Below are 16,461 nucleotides of genomic sequence, written 5' to 3'. Positions count from 1 at the left end.
ATTCCCTCCCCTGTGTTTTTAAACTGATTAAATAGCCTTCTTGACTTTGGTTTTTGTTTGATAGTAATATAAAATGACCTAAGTACCCTTATCGTCAACTTCAAGTCTCCTCTTCCAACTGTGAACTTGTGGTTAAACCAGCTTTATTTTATTGTATTTAATATCTTGTAGGAAACTTTTGATTTTTCTAATCAAAATATACCATCTTTCTTTGTCTCAAAAAATTATAAATTGTTCTTGAGATTTGAAAGTTGAAGGAGATAAAATATTAAGATCGAATTCAAATTTGTGATAAAAATTTCAACATCTTCAAGTTGTTTACCTTTGGTATAAGCTATTTTTAATTTATTCCACCACTTCACCAATCCATCATCCTCATTGTCTTGCAAAAACCTTATATCCAAAAATCCATCTTTCTACTTCATAAAAAATTTACCCCATTTTTTAGATAGGGCTGTCAATGGATCGGATTTTAAATGGGTCGGGCTTTTCTGGCCAAAAAATTAGGCCTTAACCCAATCCATCTAAAATTCGGTCCGGGATGGATTTAATAAATAAAATCTTTGTCCAAGCCCAGTCCATTTACGAGTGGGGTCTCCCATCAGGCTAATATTTAAAATCCAAATGCGCTTAGCTAGGTCCAATATTTAAATGGATTTAATAACTAAACTCAAGCCTAGTCCATATCGGATAGGGCCAAAACCTTGCCCATTGACAGCTCTAGTTTCAATTAGAGATTGAAGATGAGGGTATTTATGTCATTTACATTAATCTCAAAGTCAAATTTAGGTTAATGTGAACGCCATTAGTTTTAAAATTTTAGGGGAATGTCTGGGACAGTAGATCCTCAAGAAATACAAACAAAATAAAATCTTGAGTGGCAGTTCCGACAATACTAATAAAGTGTAAGGGTAATAAAAGGAAAAATCGAATGAGATGTAACCTATCTTCTTAGCGTAGGAAGAGCTTCTCTCTCGCTTCCTCTTAAATAAATTACCATAAAATTTTAAACAAATTCTCATTTCGGTCGTCTCCGCATACTTCGCCCAAAAATCCAAAAACCGAAGAACCAAATCACAAATAATTCTCCTTTATCATCTCCATTCTTACCTCTCTCTCTCTCTCTCTCTGCAACTTCTAGGGTTAGGGTTTGCGAAATGGGGCAACAGTTTCTGATCTACAGTTTTGTTGCTCGAGGAACGGTGATCCTTGCCGAATACACCGAATTTACAGGGAATTTCACGAGTATCGCATCTCAATGCCTTCAAAAGCTTCCTGCGAGCAATAACAAGTTCACCTACAATTGCGATAGTCATACCTTTAATTATCTTGTTGAAGACGGTTTCAGTAAGTCATCTCTACATTTAGATTTCGTTTTCTTCTTTGGATTCATGGATTTGTGTTGTTTATTATGTAGGTTTTCTATTTGATTTGTGTGTGGATCTTGTATTTGATCCGATTACGGTTTATGTTTCGATGATCTACTCTTTTTTTCTAAATATGTTCTCTCTTTGATTATTGATTGATCCGATTATTCTAATGGTTGTTTCTGATTGTAATTGGGTTTTTGTGCTCTCTTGTTCATTCTCAAATGTTATTTTGTGATACATCTCCTTTAATTGATTGTTGCTCGGAATTCAGATCGTTTAATTCTTCACTTTCTTATTATTATTTTTTTTTTATTTTTTTTTAAATTCTCCATTTTCCGGCATCGACGATGGGGGTGGGCGTGTGAGGATTCCATTAAGAATTGGTATATAGTATAATCTACATCAAAAGGTTGCAATGGTTCCGGTCTTTGATCAGACTTTTCTTTTTTAATTTGTTTGTTTAAGAGCACTAAAGCTTGGTGAACATTTTGGATCTGTTGCCAAATAGGTGAACTACGTGCAAAAAAAATTTAATAAGGGAAAGATTATTTGGAGTTTGGGGCTGGGCATCATTGTCTTCCTTTTGTTTTCCAGAGTTGGGTAAGATAATTCTAATTCTAAAAAATAACATTACAGGAAACATGACACCTTCCAATAGGCAGGCATTGTTACCATTATACTCATGAGATGTTATTTTCATTCATCCCATTTTATTCTTAGACTAGAAGGTGGCATGTTTAAACACACACATATTATAAGGCTTATTTGTAATTTTAAACATTAATTAAACGGATTTTTGAAGATTACTTGGTAAAAAGGATATTTTTGTAATTTTGAAAATTAATCGACTTGATTATAGGGCTATGGGTAGGGCTGTCAACGGATAGGTATCTGATTGGATACTGCTATATCCGAATTCGAATCCGAAAAAAGAAATACTATCTGAATTCAAATTCGAATCCGATCGGATATCCCTAATAAACATTCGAATTCGAATTCGAAAAATATATTGGATATCCGATAATATCCGATCCGATCGGAATTCGCACAGTTGAAACTCACAGATTTCATCTGAAAAATCACTCTGGCTGGTTCAGATCGTAGAGAGAGAGAGAGAGAATTTGTACCTGGATGCTCGCGGGCCAGAGTAGACGTGTCGGAGTTCGCACAGTTGAAAGTTGAAACCCACATATTTCCTTCAAAAAATCAATCTGATTGGTTCAGATCAGAGAGAGAGAGAGAGAGAAAAAGTTTTCGGCTGGAGAAGTGCCCTCATTTGAAGATAAAGTTCGATCGAAATGGAAACCACCATTACCGTCTGGTGTTTTAGTGTTGAAGGTGGTTTTGAGAAGATAATGTTTTGAAATTAAGTTTTGCTGTATGACAGCAATACTTAATACTATATTTACATATATAAAGTTTTGTTGTAAAACATAAATACATAATATGTGTATTATTTTCGAAGCGGATATTATCGAATCGGATATCGCAATATCCGAAACTCATTCGAATGTTAAAATGACATCCGAATCCGAATCCGATATCCAAAAATTTTGGATAATATCCGATTTTTCGAATTCAAATTCGGATTTCAGCTATCCATTGACACCCCTAGCTGTGGGATTGCAATTGTCACGTTTTTTGACCTAAATTATCACTTTTGAATATATTCAATTTAAATGCTAAGGTGGGGGGCATTTGTGAGATCAAAATTTTGGTGTCAAACCACTTCTGCTCCCCCTTCTCTTGTTATAAGAGTAAAGATATGTGGAATTTAAGCTATTTTAGACTTCTAGCTGGAATGCAAGGAAGGTTAGCTGGAATGTGATATTTTTATTGTCAAGGAAGAAATTTCTTTTTATTGATGGCCATGGTTCAAAATATCAATGCATGTTAATTTTTGGTCTAAATCCCATGGGGGGTGCAGATATGGAAATTCCCCCAGTTAACTTAATCGTTTCCTGTTGTTGCTGTGTTGCATTTGTTTTCTTCCATTTCCATTAGTAACAATTTGTTAGTTTGCTTTTGAGTTTTTTAAACCTCGTATTTAAATAAAGAACTCATTGGGTTCTTAATATGCATATGTTGCTTTATGGGTCGAATTGAGAATTCAATACCAAATCATATTCTATCCCTTACTTATCATCGATTCTCTATATTTTCCGTGGTTTTCTTCTTTAACCGTTTTTGCCTTCTTCCATTCCATATCCATTAAAAATGACTTGTTGGTTTTCTCTCGAGTTTAGCGTTGCATTATTGTATTAATTGAAAATACAAAACGAAACCATATTCTACCCTTACTTATCATCGTTTCTCTATATTTCCCGTGCTTTGACTCTTGACCCCCCCCCCCTTTTTTTTTTATAGATAAATATAAAATTTTCCATTGAAAAGAAAGAGGAAAAGGTGGCTGAGATAGCCCCCAAACAGCAAGACAAAAAAAAACACGAACATGCCAAAAACAAAGAAAGAGAAAAGCCAAAAACAAAAGAAAGAACAAAGGGAAAGAAAGTTACACGCCCGAAGGGGGGCTACGAGTCACAAATGGTATCCCAATTGAAAACGAAATCTTGGAAGCATACACCCTCGAAGTCCTTACTCATCTTCGACCAAAAGAAGAGTAAAAACAATTTATTAGTTTTCTCTTTAAGTTGAAAAACCTCATATTTCCAACTGAAGAATTTGTTAGGCTCGGTTCTGCCCCAAACTTACGCTCTCTTTATTTTTAAGTTCAATTTATATATATATATATATACATATATATATAGTTATAAATTGGTGCAAACACATCTTCAATTTCAGGGGCTTCCCTGGCACCAATTTATGCATTTTTAGCTGGGATTATATGTACTTGGATGTGTTACCTTATAATGGGTTTATCTCAGTATCTGCTTATACTTGAAATATTTAAGCATATGTGTATTTAATATGACATATCTTGGCATATTTTATCCAATCTTAATTTCTCTAAGAACAAAAAAAAAAAAATTTGTAAACATAGCCTTATTGCTTTAGGCAATCTTATCTATAAGAGAAAGTCAATGATTTCCAACCCTTGTATAACTATAGTACAGGCTAAGGAAGAATCCAGTTATTACATTATAGGAATTAGATAAATTGATGATTAGCTTGTTTTTTTCTCTTTGAATCTTATCTTTTAATCCAAATGGGGCTATGTTTATGTTTTTTTATCCTTGGATGTTGCAGCCTACTGTGTAGTTGCTGTTGATTCTGCTGGCAGACAAGTTCCCATCTCCTTTTTGGAGCGAGTCAAGGAGGATTTCAACTAGAGATATGGAGGAGGAAAAGCTGCTACTGCTGCTGCCAACAGTCTGAACAAGGAATTCGGGTAATTCTCCTTACGTCCATTACCCTACTTCTGTTAATTATATATTCTAGATGCATGATACATTGTCAACATTTTAGTTCAAAACTGAAGGAGCATATGCAGTAATGCCCAGATCATCCAGAGTAGATCAGCAAGCTTGCAAAAGTGAAGGCTCAGGTTTCGGAAGTCAAGGGTGTGATGGTGGAAAACATTGAGAAGGTTAGGCATGAATAGTTTATTTTTTTATTTCATAGGATTTGAATATCTCCTGAACTGATATTTATTCTTTATTTACACCAATAGTAACAAAAAAAAAACACGTTTTAAACAATAAAAAAAGACGTGTTTTCGTTTTAATCATGTTTTCTTTTTTTTCAAAAAAAAAAAAAAAAAAAAAAAAAAAAAAAAATAATTTGAGCACTTTTTTATGGCCTTATCATTGTTTGTGATTTGGTAGATTTTATTGGATTCATCGATTCATTATAGAAATATGGGATTTGATGATAATATTTTGGTGTTATGATTTTATTTTTTCAATAATGTTTTATTTTGAACAAAAGATATATTGATTAAAAAAAACTTAGTATCATAATGTGTGTAATTATAGGTGAAAACATGTTATCATGCATAAATATTCAATAGTGTGTTTTCTTGCTCAAAATATATTGAAGACTTAGAATAAATGTTTAATGTATTAAATATATAAATATATAAATATATAAACATTTTTCTTAATTTTTAAATTTTCATTTTTTTTATGTTTTTTTTTTTTCCCCCATTTTTTCCAAAGTTTTTCCTTACCGTTTTAAACCCATACTCCGATTTTGTGACTATGTTATACCTGATTCTGCCCAATTCTCTTTTTTGACATTTTCTTAGGTGCTATCAAACGCTAGCGACATTTTCTTAGGACTATTTTCCTCAGAAATTGGTTTTAGAAAATGTTTTCTCTGCAATCATGCACACACTTACGAAAAAAATGATGTAGTTTTGGTTAAGAAATCTTATTTTTGTGCAGGTTCTCGACTGTGGTGAGAAAATTGAGCTTTTGGTGGACAAAACAGAAAACCTTCGCTCTCAGTTCTGTATTACTCAGTATAGGGATTGTGGGTGCATGTTTTCTATACTACTCTCATGAGTTGCAAGTCATAGACATTTCTACCAATAGATTTACAGGACCTTTGCCTGCAAAATATTTTCAAAGTTGGAAGGCCATGATGATGATGTTGGGGAATGCGTTTCAATTATATATTGGAGGTAATCGGTATTATCGTATCTCAGTGACACTGTCATACAAAGGCCAAGATATGGTATCAGAGAAGATCTTGACCACTTTTGCCTCTCTAGATTTCTCTAACAATCTATTCCAAGGTGGAATTTCAGAAGTGATCGGAGATTTCAAATCGCTTATTCTGTTAAATTTTTCTCATAATGACCTCACGGGACACATTCCATCATCACCAGGAGACTTGGCACAGCTCGAGTCATTGGATTTCTCGCAAAACAAGCTTTCAAGAGCAACTACTTCTTACTTTCCTTGTTATATTGAACCTGACAAAGAACCATCTTGTCGGCAGCATACCACGAAATATACAATTTGATACATTTTCAAATGTTTCTTATCAAAGTAATCTAGGATTATGTGGTTATCCATTATCAAGGCAATGCATAGGTGTTGGGGTGATTTCGCCACCAACAATGTTCAAACAGCTCAAGGATTCAATGTGTACATGTGATTTTGATTGGAAATTTATGTTAATTGGATATGGATGTGGAGTGGTTATTGGCGTTGCAATTGGATATGCCGCATTCTGGAATGAAAATGGATGGCTTACAAGGATTTTTGAAGGAGAACTACACAGCTCGATCAAAAGATCGAGGTAGATTGGTAGACACCAGTCAATCTGAAGGGAATAAAGATCTTGCAACAAAGTCTTCTATTTGGAAAGTAGTTACCAAGGTTTATGATGATATTTTGTATCAAGTATTGTAACTGGTAACGAATGTCATTAAATGGATTTTTTTTAAATCTTATTTGACTTTTTGTTACTCTCAAAGCCTTAACGAACTTTAATATTAAATCCTTTCAGGAATGGTTTGGGACTAAGATTTGACGAACTAGAGGTTTAACGTCATCGAAAATAGAGTTTTTGTGAAGAATTTAAAGTACCCAACAAGCAATTCGAGGAAATTATTTAGCTAATAAAGCTACCTGGTTATTGTTCCAACTTTTGTGGTCTAGAAAATACAACAAAGATAACCAAGAGGGAATTGGCTTATCAAACAAAGTAAGAACAACTTTCTACATTGTTTTGAAGGTTTCCATTCATTCAATTGATGTCCCTTAGGCAAGAATTATGAATGATTTTCTCTACCAAAAGATTTATTTTTGTAGAGATTGTCGACAATAATTTTTTACAGATCTACCTTGAAATTTGTGAAATATGATCGCAAATAATTTTATTGATTTTTGATGAAAAGTAGATATAGATCTTAGTGTTTCCTCTGATTAACAGTCGAATACAAAATAGTGACGATGTATGTAGCTTTTCTTCTCTCCAGAGTTCGCGCTTTATCGGTTGAGAAAGTTGCTTGGATAATGGTTTTGTTGTGTGCTTGATCTTCTGTAGATTTTCTTCTCTTCGGACTTCGTGTTTTATCGGCTAAGAAGGTTTTCTTGACTTCTGGATAAAAGTTTTATGCTTGATCTTCTCTTTAGTAGGAGTTCGAATCTCTGAAGAACTTTTGTTTTGTCTCTGGAGGAGGGTTTGAGAGCTTCTACTTCTCTAGAGAGAAAGCTTTTGTCTTCTGAGAGAAAGTGATCCAGATCCCCTCTCAATGAGAGAGACTCTTGTATTTATAGATTTAAAGATAATTTAGCTTTCCAATTATACCCTAACTTAAAGATGTTTGATTGATTTATTTCAAAGGTTAACTTTGTCCAAATCCAATTTTAAGGATTTCATGGATTATTATTAGGTTGAACTCATTTTGTTTGGGTGTAGGGCTCGATATTTAATGTGTGGATCACTTGATTTTTATTTAGATCATGGGCTTTATTTACTAAAGCCCAGATCTAAACTATGTGTCCCGTCCCAATCAATGGCCCAACTTAAACTTATGGGACTTTCGTTAATTTAAAAAACGACAAGGATTCATTTCAATTTTGATGTCTACGGGGACCATATTTCTTCAAATCATCTTCCACTTGGCATACATTTGACTCACCCATTGACCTTGATGTTTCCCTTGCATATTTAGATGAAAATAACCCTGAAGTTGATGGCTCCAATACGTCTAGATTTCCATGAATTTGTTAAAATCCCAGATTCCATCTCCCCAATCTTCTTTGATTGAAAGATCTAAAGATATAGAAGGAAACGACTCCTCTAAAGGATTTGTTCAAAGATGGGACTCTCCCCATTTATGTTATCTACTTTGTAATACTCATGCATAACTGTGATAAATAATGACCTGTTAGGATAAATTCTGAAACATTTACAGAAATGACCCCATTGAATGCTATATCTCAGAACTCTTGATACGTAAAGTTGCTATGCAAAGGACATTATTCTTTGAATATTTCTTCTTAGAGTGCAGAATTTTTAACTCAACTTGACAGGGAAACTCAAAAACTCACGTGGCATGGGCATGGGCAAAGAACCGTAGATTTTGTCCCTCGGGATACACAACCGACTTGCCATCTGTAGTTGTGTATCCTGAGGGACAGAATCTACAGTTCTTTGCGCACGACACGTCGGTGAGTTTTGAGTGTGGCTGTCAGGTTGCGTTCAAAAGTCATCAGTCTTCTTCTTAAGCTGGTGAACTCATAATCCATTTTCCTTCTAAAGTCTCCCAACACATATTAATCCTGCCAAATCTATGGATATATATCTTTTAGGAGCCTTATACTTAAATCTCCCTTCTTTGATGGGTCTTGCCAACTTTTCCCAACTCACTCAATGAGTTTTGCTTCTATGTGCAATCTCTCTCTCTCTCTCTAGAAATACTTAGCAAATTGGGATTCCAAAGATCTAATGATATACTATGAGATTATTAAAATACATAACGCATAAATGGGAATAGGGGATAACGCATGCTTAAGAAGGGTTAATCTTCCCATCAATATAAGCTTAGTTTTCCACCCTTCTATCTTTGGCAAGATTTTATCCACTAAATTAGAACAAGAATCGATCTATACAGCTTATCTGAGTAAAAAGGAACCCTAAGGTAATTTTTTGCAAGTCAACCCCATTACTTCTCTCATTTTGGATACCTCTAACACTTGCTTGTTGAATAAAACTTCCTTTTCTCCACATTCACTTGCTGCGCAAGGCGTTTTACAGATTATCAAAATGTCATCAGCAAAATATGGGATGGAACCGGGATGCCTCTAGAGCCATTGAAACAATCTATCTACTTGTCCTCCAGCAATTGTTTACGCCTCTTTTCTTTTTCAATAAGAAATAGAGTAGGAGATGAAGAAATGCATTGATGAGAGACATCCCGTAACCAATCTGATCAACAATTCAGAATAACCAAGCATACAAAGCACCATGAGCAGAAACCCCTACTATAGTTTATCGATTGTATGTTTTACACAGATCGAGCTTGATGATTATGTCACCCACTCTGGATTTCTTGTTTAGGTCCCCAACTATCTCATTTGCTATGACAATATTATGATATATATTATGGCCTTTTCGCAAAAGCTCCCTGCTTGTTAGGTATAAAATTGGGCAATAGTTTTCCAATTCAGTTAACCATAATTTAGGTATAATTATATATCGAAAATTACAAAGGCAAATTGGATGGAAATTTGAAAACATAGAAGGTCATAAGAGCAATACATGTTAAGTTGATTGCCTGCAGAATAATAGTCTCCAAGAAAATTCCGTTTCTTTTAGTCTCCTTTGAGCCTCTCCAGCTTCATGAAAAACCTGAATAGCGAGAGCCCAAAGCTCTAGCTGTCCAAGAATTTCGTACCTACTCAAGAAAATCATTATCAGCCCAAAACTAGACAAAACGGATTTGTCTTGGAACAATGGCTCTTTTTCAAGAGACAGAATAATTGGATGGTGATCCGAATATGAGCTGTCTCATCCTATTAGTACACTATGCATGTAAACATTTTACCAGCATCGATAAGACTCATATTTTGAATGAAGTTCTTAGAATCATACATTCCTGATTGATTTGGAGGTTAACCACCTTCCTTTATCACCTCGATAAATTGTCTTGTGAATTGAATAGGTATTCCATACTATGGCATTCATCTTTCATTGATCAGAACTCTCTTAGATGGATTAAGATATATTAGAAGCCTCCGTCGTGTCCCTTTCACCATTTTCTACATTATAGCTACATGACGCATGAATTTGGGGCCAAGGAAATAACACACCCTTGGCATCTTGGCACACTTATTTTGGATTCTAGAATTTAAAAGGGCCTTCACTCAACCTTTATACCAAGGTCCTCACATACCATGCATGAGGGTGGAATTAGTATGTCGGGTTGAGCTAAAGGGTTTCAAACTATCTAGAACTTTCTACAACAAAAGAAAAGAAGAGAGTGAAGAGGATAGAAGTGGGACTGAGGGGTTACAACCAATGGAACTACACTATCTATCCCCCTTGGATTTGTAGTCTTGAACTTCTTCTTGTTCTTCTTGGAGAGGTTTAGAGATAAGAGAGGTTGAGTGGGTATTTTTGCATAATTTCTAGGTCTTCAAATAGGATCCCCAAACTTTAAGAGGATCCTCTATTTACTCCAAGTTTATAAAATTTGAGATCTTGTTTTGATATTCAGAAATTTCAAAAGGTTTACAACTAATCTAGTAGGAAGAAATCAATTTATACTAGAAAACTCTAATCTAACCATATCATTTCTGGGTGCATCAATGCTAGATAGATCCAGTGGTTCCATGATAATCTCAAATAATCTCTAATATTGTTGGATCAAGGTAATTAATGATCTTTATTTGTTTGGTAGTAGTTGTTGGTAATTGGGGTAGTGGTCGATCGATGTTGTCAGGAGGCTATGAACAACTTGGCAACCAACCTTATTTGAGAGGTTTAGCTTTATGAAGGATCCATTCAAAGTAATATCAACACCAATTCATATGACCCAAGTATAGCAGCAACTCTACGAAGTCCAAATTCAGTTATGTAGAGAATATGGCCCTGATTACCAGTTCAGTAGAGAAAAATTAAACAAAATCTCTATCTACAATATGATTCAATTAAACAAAACTAAGGTAACCCAATTGGGATATTAGAAAGGCCCATATCTTTCTCTGCATAGAAGACTCGTCGCTTCTAGAAATATAGTAACACATCACTTTTTCTAAGATTTCTACAATCCTTTTCTGGTAAACGTAGTAGTTTTGTTTTGAGTACATATATAGAATTTATTTGTTTCAAAAATATAAACAATGGTAATGATCTCTAGTCAACGTTATATTGTATACATCAATCTATCCATCCTTCAATTAATCGTATCTCACATGATTGTGAAATCGTCAGATATCATTTTCATCCATCTATCAATTAATTATGTCTCACATGACTTAGTCATTGAGAATGTTAGTCATTGACCCATCAAACAGTGAAGAACATATATTCTCTCTATCCATCCATCAATCAATTAATCAATCATTTATTTTTCTTAGGTATCTATCAAAGTACACATTTTTTAAAAATATTTAAGATTTTATAGTATCAACCAAATTTATTTGATGGTCTTAATTGAGTAGAAAAGACTCGAAAAATGCAATAAAATAATAAATAGTTCAAACTATGAAAAGTTGTAAAAATTTGGCTAAGTGTTGAACGTGTGATTTTTCAAAGTTCTTTAAATGTAAAATAGATTTTTTAAAATGAAAGTCTTAATTATGAGATTTGACATCATATAATTTTTAGAATTTAATTCAAACGGAGGTAAAAAAAAAAGACATTTGAACATCTGACAAAAACGCCGAAGTTCGCATATTGTTTTTTAAGCCAAAAAGTTGATTTTGATCTTTTGAGATTTTGATTTTTAAACAATTTCCATTATTTGCAAATGGGGGGTATTCTCTTAATTTCATTAAATAATTTAAAGTAAACGGACATTTACTTAAATATTTTTAATTAAAATAAATTGTTAAATGTGTCTAATATAGCCGCTATAATATGTCTTGGGATTGTGTTGAAATCTACCACAAAAATAGCAATTTTGAGATAGCAATTTTGAAAATAACAATTTTGACATAACAATTTTGATAGTAGCGATATTGGAACTAGCAATTTTGACATAGCCGTTTAGACAACAACGATTTTGAAATTTTTATTATTGATATAAACCATTACAGTGATTAACAATCACCGTAATGACGGTCCAAGGGGTGAAACTTGTGTTTTTCGAGATTTCCTCTTGGGTTTTTCCCAAAAACTTTGTCAAAACTTATTTTATCATATTTTCTTTCCAAATATTTGTAAGGAAATATAGAAATCACTCATTTAACACAAATACTAGTAAAACCATTGAATCAAATACCTAAACAGGCATGATTTGGAGACCTTCGATTTGTGATACTACGGACTAAGAATCTACCATATTAAAGTCTAGAAAATGCCTTACAATAAATTTCTTTGTCTTGACATCTTCTAGAATGTATTTCTTTTCAAGACATTCCCATCAAGTTCTAGTAGATTCAACAGAGGAGTAAACCTTATAAAGAATACTGCTTAATCCATTTATGATATATAATTCTGGCACATGAAATTGGAATTTTACCATTTTTTATTTTTCATTTTTCATTTCATTTAGTTCGGTCTTCCTTATTATCATCCAAAGAAACTGGTTCTTAGATGATAATATGAGTCAAGCGCAACGTTGTTAAATAAAGCAATATTTTTTGTTACTAAAATTTAAAATTCTTACCATTGAATTTTTTGGGTTTTAGGAATTAGAGACTGTCTCAATTTTCATAGAAACTAGTAAATGTAAAATATTCGTTTTAGATTGTTGGAAAATGGGTATTAATTTCTTATGAAAGGAGAGAGAAGAAGTTTGAGAGAATTTCTGATTTTGGAATTGAATATAATAGAAAATACTTAACTTTAATAATAGCTTGAGGCATGCACGAAATATTATCCTAAAGAAAATTTTCTTCTACTACGGTACCATAGTTTTGTAGACGTCCACTCTAATCAGAACATAACTTCGAACTCGACTAATTGTGTGGTCTCACAATGTAATATATAAGTATATTAATGATGATTAAACAATGAGAAATAACGAGAAAGAGACTAGAGAATTGAAATTAAATTTGACTAAGTAAAGGGTTTAAAGAAAAGATGAAGTGATTGTTTAAATAGATTTTCACCCCCCTTGTGTACACGTTGTATCTGTGCATTAAAGATTTATGATCAGTAGATCCAAATTGCGATTGGAACCTTGGGCTTTCCTCTTAGGCCCCTGTGTGTGCACGTGAGCCCTCTCTCTACATTTATCAACTTTAAAGTTAATAGAAGTACAATCATATAAGAGTTGTAAATCAACTCTACTCCTAGTCAATGTGGACTTTAAAAACATAAGGCAAATACAACACTCAACTAAAGCAAAAAAAAAGCAAAAAAATAAAAACAAAAATGTGGGATTGGAGTTTTACCATTGGATCAAATACCTACTGAATATTAAAATATTTTCAAATTCTACCTTCTAAAATTCCAACATGGAAGACTAAGAAAAGATGAATTGGATATGCCTTCTTGACCTCAATTTATTTGGAAGAGTAACAAAAGATTAATTGGATGGCTTCATCTTCAACCTCTAGCCAAAAATCCTTAATGTTTTTCCCAAAGCTCGATCATCTTTAAGCTTTTCAATCTCCGTGGTAAATTATATTTTACCACTTCAACCCCTTGTCAAAAACCCTCATTTTTTAGCCCAAAACAGTCATCTTTCAATTTTTATTTTCTCAAAAATTTTATTTGTTCCTAATGATTGAAGGTTGAAGGTGACAAAATCTTATGGTTGAAGATGAGGGTGAAAAATTCTACCCTTGGGTTGAAGATGGCAGATGTTAGAGAGAAAAATCATAAAAAAAAAAATTTGTTAGAATTTGAAAGATGAGGGTACTTAGGTCATTTGCCAATAATTTCTCAAGAAAAGACCTAGGTCGAGGTATGTCAAAACTTTGGAAAGGTACGTACAAATATGATAACAAAATTGATGACTGAATATGTTAGCAATGCAACTCCAAAACATACTTAAGAGTATCACATAAGGCTAAGATACAGCTCTAGGTAGCATATTTGTTGTTGAAAATTTTTCTTTAACTATTTTATTTTTCAATGTGTTCATTGACATGTATGAATCTTTTTTTTTCTTTGATTAAATCTTAACTTAGAATAAGTCCAATTGTGTATGTCTCATTTCCAACTTTTTTGTTCTATTTAGATGCAAGCCTTAATGAGTACATTTGTTTCAATTGTTGAAATTTATTTTTACACTATCATTCTTTTTCTTTAGGTATTATAATGCATTTGTTTATTAATTTTTTGTAGATGCATAGTTTCAATTAAATTATATAAATGTCATTATTTTTTATTTTATTTTTAGAACAAAAAATTAATTGATAGTACAAATAAAAAAAACTATTTTTAAGAAAAACTACACTAACATTTTAAAGAAAATAAATAACACCTCAAAAACTTGTCCAACATGAGCCTTGGCACTCCAATGGCGACCTTAAAGAAGGATAGTGATTTTTTATGCTTTTTGTAATCTTTAGAATGTCAAGAACTTTCTTTTATTGCAATAATGTAAAATAATCCCCATATCCCTTGTGCAATATGGGCCTTGCACCATACCTCAATGGTGTCCCTAAAATAAAATGACTTTTCAAAAAGAAAAATTGTCTTCAAATTCATAACTTTACTCTATTATTGTAAAGTCCATATTTTAATTAAATTACGTAATTGTCATTATTAATTTTTGGATAACTCATTGATAATTTTGATATAAAAAATGTATCTTCGTGGGAAGAGCTATAGTTGGCATCGAACAAAATTAGCAATACCCTTCTTACTTATCCAACATCGGTCTCATCCTATTACTTTAATAGCAACCGTGAAAATAAGTGAGGAAATTTTGTACTTTCTTTTCTCTTTAAATGTCTAGAGCTATACTTTATTGCATTAAAGAAAAGTCCTTAATTTCAACTTACATATCTAAACATCATTATTATATGACTTGTCCAACACGGGTGTTGTCTCATTACTTCAACAATGACATTTATAGAAGATGATGACTTTTTATACTTTTAAAGTCATTAGAGCAGCAAATGCGTTACTTTATTGCATTAATAAAAAATCCTTACTTACTAACTTACATAATTTGCATTATGTCATTTGATTAATAAAATGTTGTTAAATTATTTTAAATTATATATATATATGGGGATTGTTCAGCAGCCCTAAAGTTTGCCAAGTTTGGTGCCAAACATTTTTCAAAATATGGGTTAGAAGCTTTGGAATGAGCTGATTTTTTGTGAGGATGGTCTCTATGATGAGGAGATCATCCTCACCAAAAATCAGCCTATTCCAAAACTTCTAACTCCATCAAAAGTGATTTACAAAAATAGGACGATCCACGATTCTTCAACTTGTAAACTAGAAGTTTCAAAATGAGTTGATTTTTTGTGAGGATGATCTCTTCACTGTAGAGATCATCCTCACAAAAAATCAGCCTATTCCAAAACTTCTAACCGCATCAAAAGTGATTTACAAAAATGTTTGGCACAAAACTTGGCAAACTTTAGGGCTGCCGAACTGTTCCCTATATATATATATATATATATATATAGATTGCTTTTATGAACTCTACCATTCTTGATAAATGGAATACCTAGAGAGACCCAGGCCAAACAGGTTGCAATGGACACCCCAAGTACTAAGTGGAAAAAAGGTAAATTCGACAGCAAGGTTTGTCAAATTCACACCTTTTTTCATGTACTGTTCAAAATAATAGAGTCAAATTTACCCCTTTTCACATGTGAAGATAGGGTGATTTTGATGTACTCATGATTATGGTGAATATTTGAGATACCACTTTCACACAATCTAGTTTAAAAGTCTTTAAAAATGATTTATATGGGTAAAAATCATTCGATTTTTCTCCTACAAAACTATCAATCTTCAAGTTCTTCAATTTGTAGTACAAATTATATTTTATCTATTCAACTTTGCCATCAATCTATCATTGATAAATCTTGTTTTTCTATCAAAAAATGTATCATCTTTACTTCACCAAAAATCGTAACTAGTTCTTGAGGTTTGATATCTTTTGGGGGGAGAAAAATGCATCTTAATTATTATAAGATTCACAGTTTCAATTAAATTGTATAAATATCATTATTTTTTATTTTATTTTTAAGATAAAAAATTAAATGATAGTATAGATTAAAAAAAAAAAACTATTTTTAAGAAAAACTATACCAACGTGTTAAAGAAAATAAATAATACCCAAAACATTTGTCCAACATTAGCCTTGTCACTCCAATGACGACCGTAAAGGAAGACAGTATTTTTTATGTTTTTGTCATTTTTAGAATGTCAAGAACTTTCTTTTATTGCAATAATGTAAAATAATCCCCATATCACTTGTGTAGTATGGGTCATGCACCATACCCCAATAGTGTCCCTAAAATAAAATGAATTTTCAAAATATTTGTAGTCTTTAACTTCATAACTTTACTCCATTATTGTAAAGTCCGTA

The 16,461-nt window shown here is 32.6% G+C and overlaps 1 pseudogene across 1 annotated transcript; it reads left to right on the top strand.

Annotated features, from left to right (window-relative positions):
* The first annotated feature begins 964 nt into the window (after window positions 1-964).
* On the top strand, window positions 965-6,732 carry LOC147382856 (vesicle-associated membrane protein 721-like; annotated as a pseudogene). Its single transcript, XR_015173330.1, has 4 exons — window positions 965-1,347; window positions 4,578-4,719; window positions 4,797-4,917; window positions 5,717-6,732. The product of XR_015173330.1 is annotated as a vesicle-associated membrane protein 721-like (transcript).
* Window positions 6,733-16,461: the final 9,729 nt, after the last annotated feature.

Source organism: Akebia trifoliata, chromosome 16 (genome assembly GCF_017979445.1).
Source record: "Akebia trifoliata isolate Shusen 1 chromosome 16, ASM1797944v1, whole genome shotgun sequence".
NCBI lineage: Eukaryota > Viridiplantae > Streptophyta > Magnoliopsida > Ranunculales > Lardizabalaceae > Akebia > Akebia trifoliata.
The sequence above is the reverse complement of the archived record's forward strand: the minus strand, read 5'-3'. Positions and strand labels throughout refer to the sequence as shown.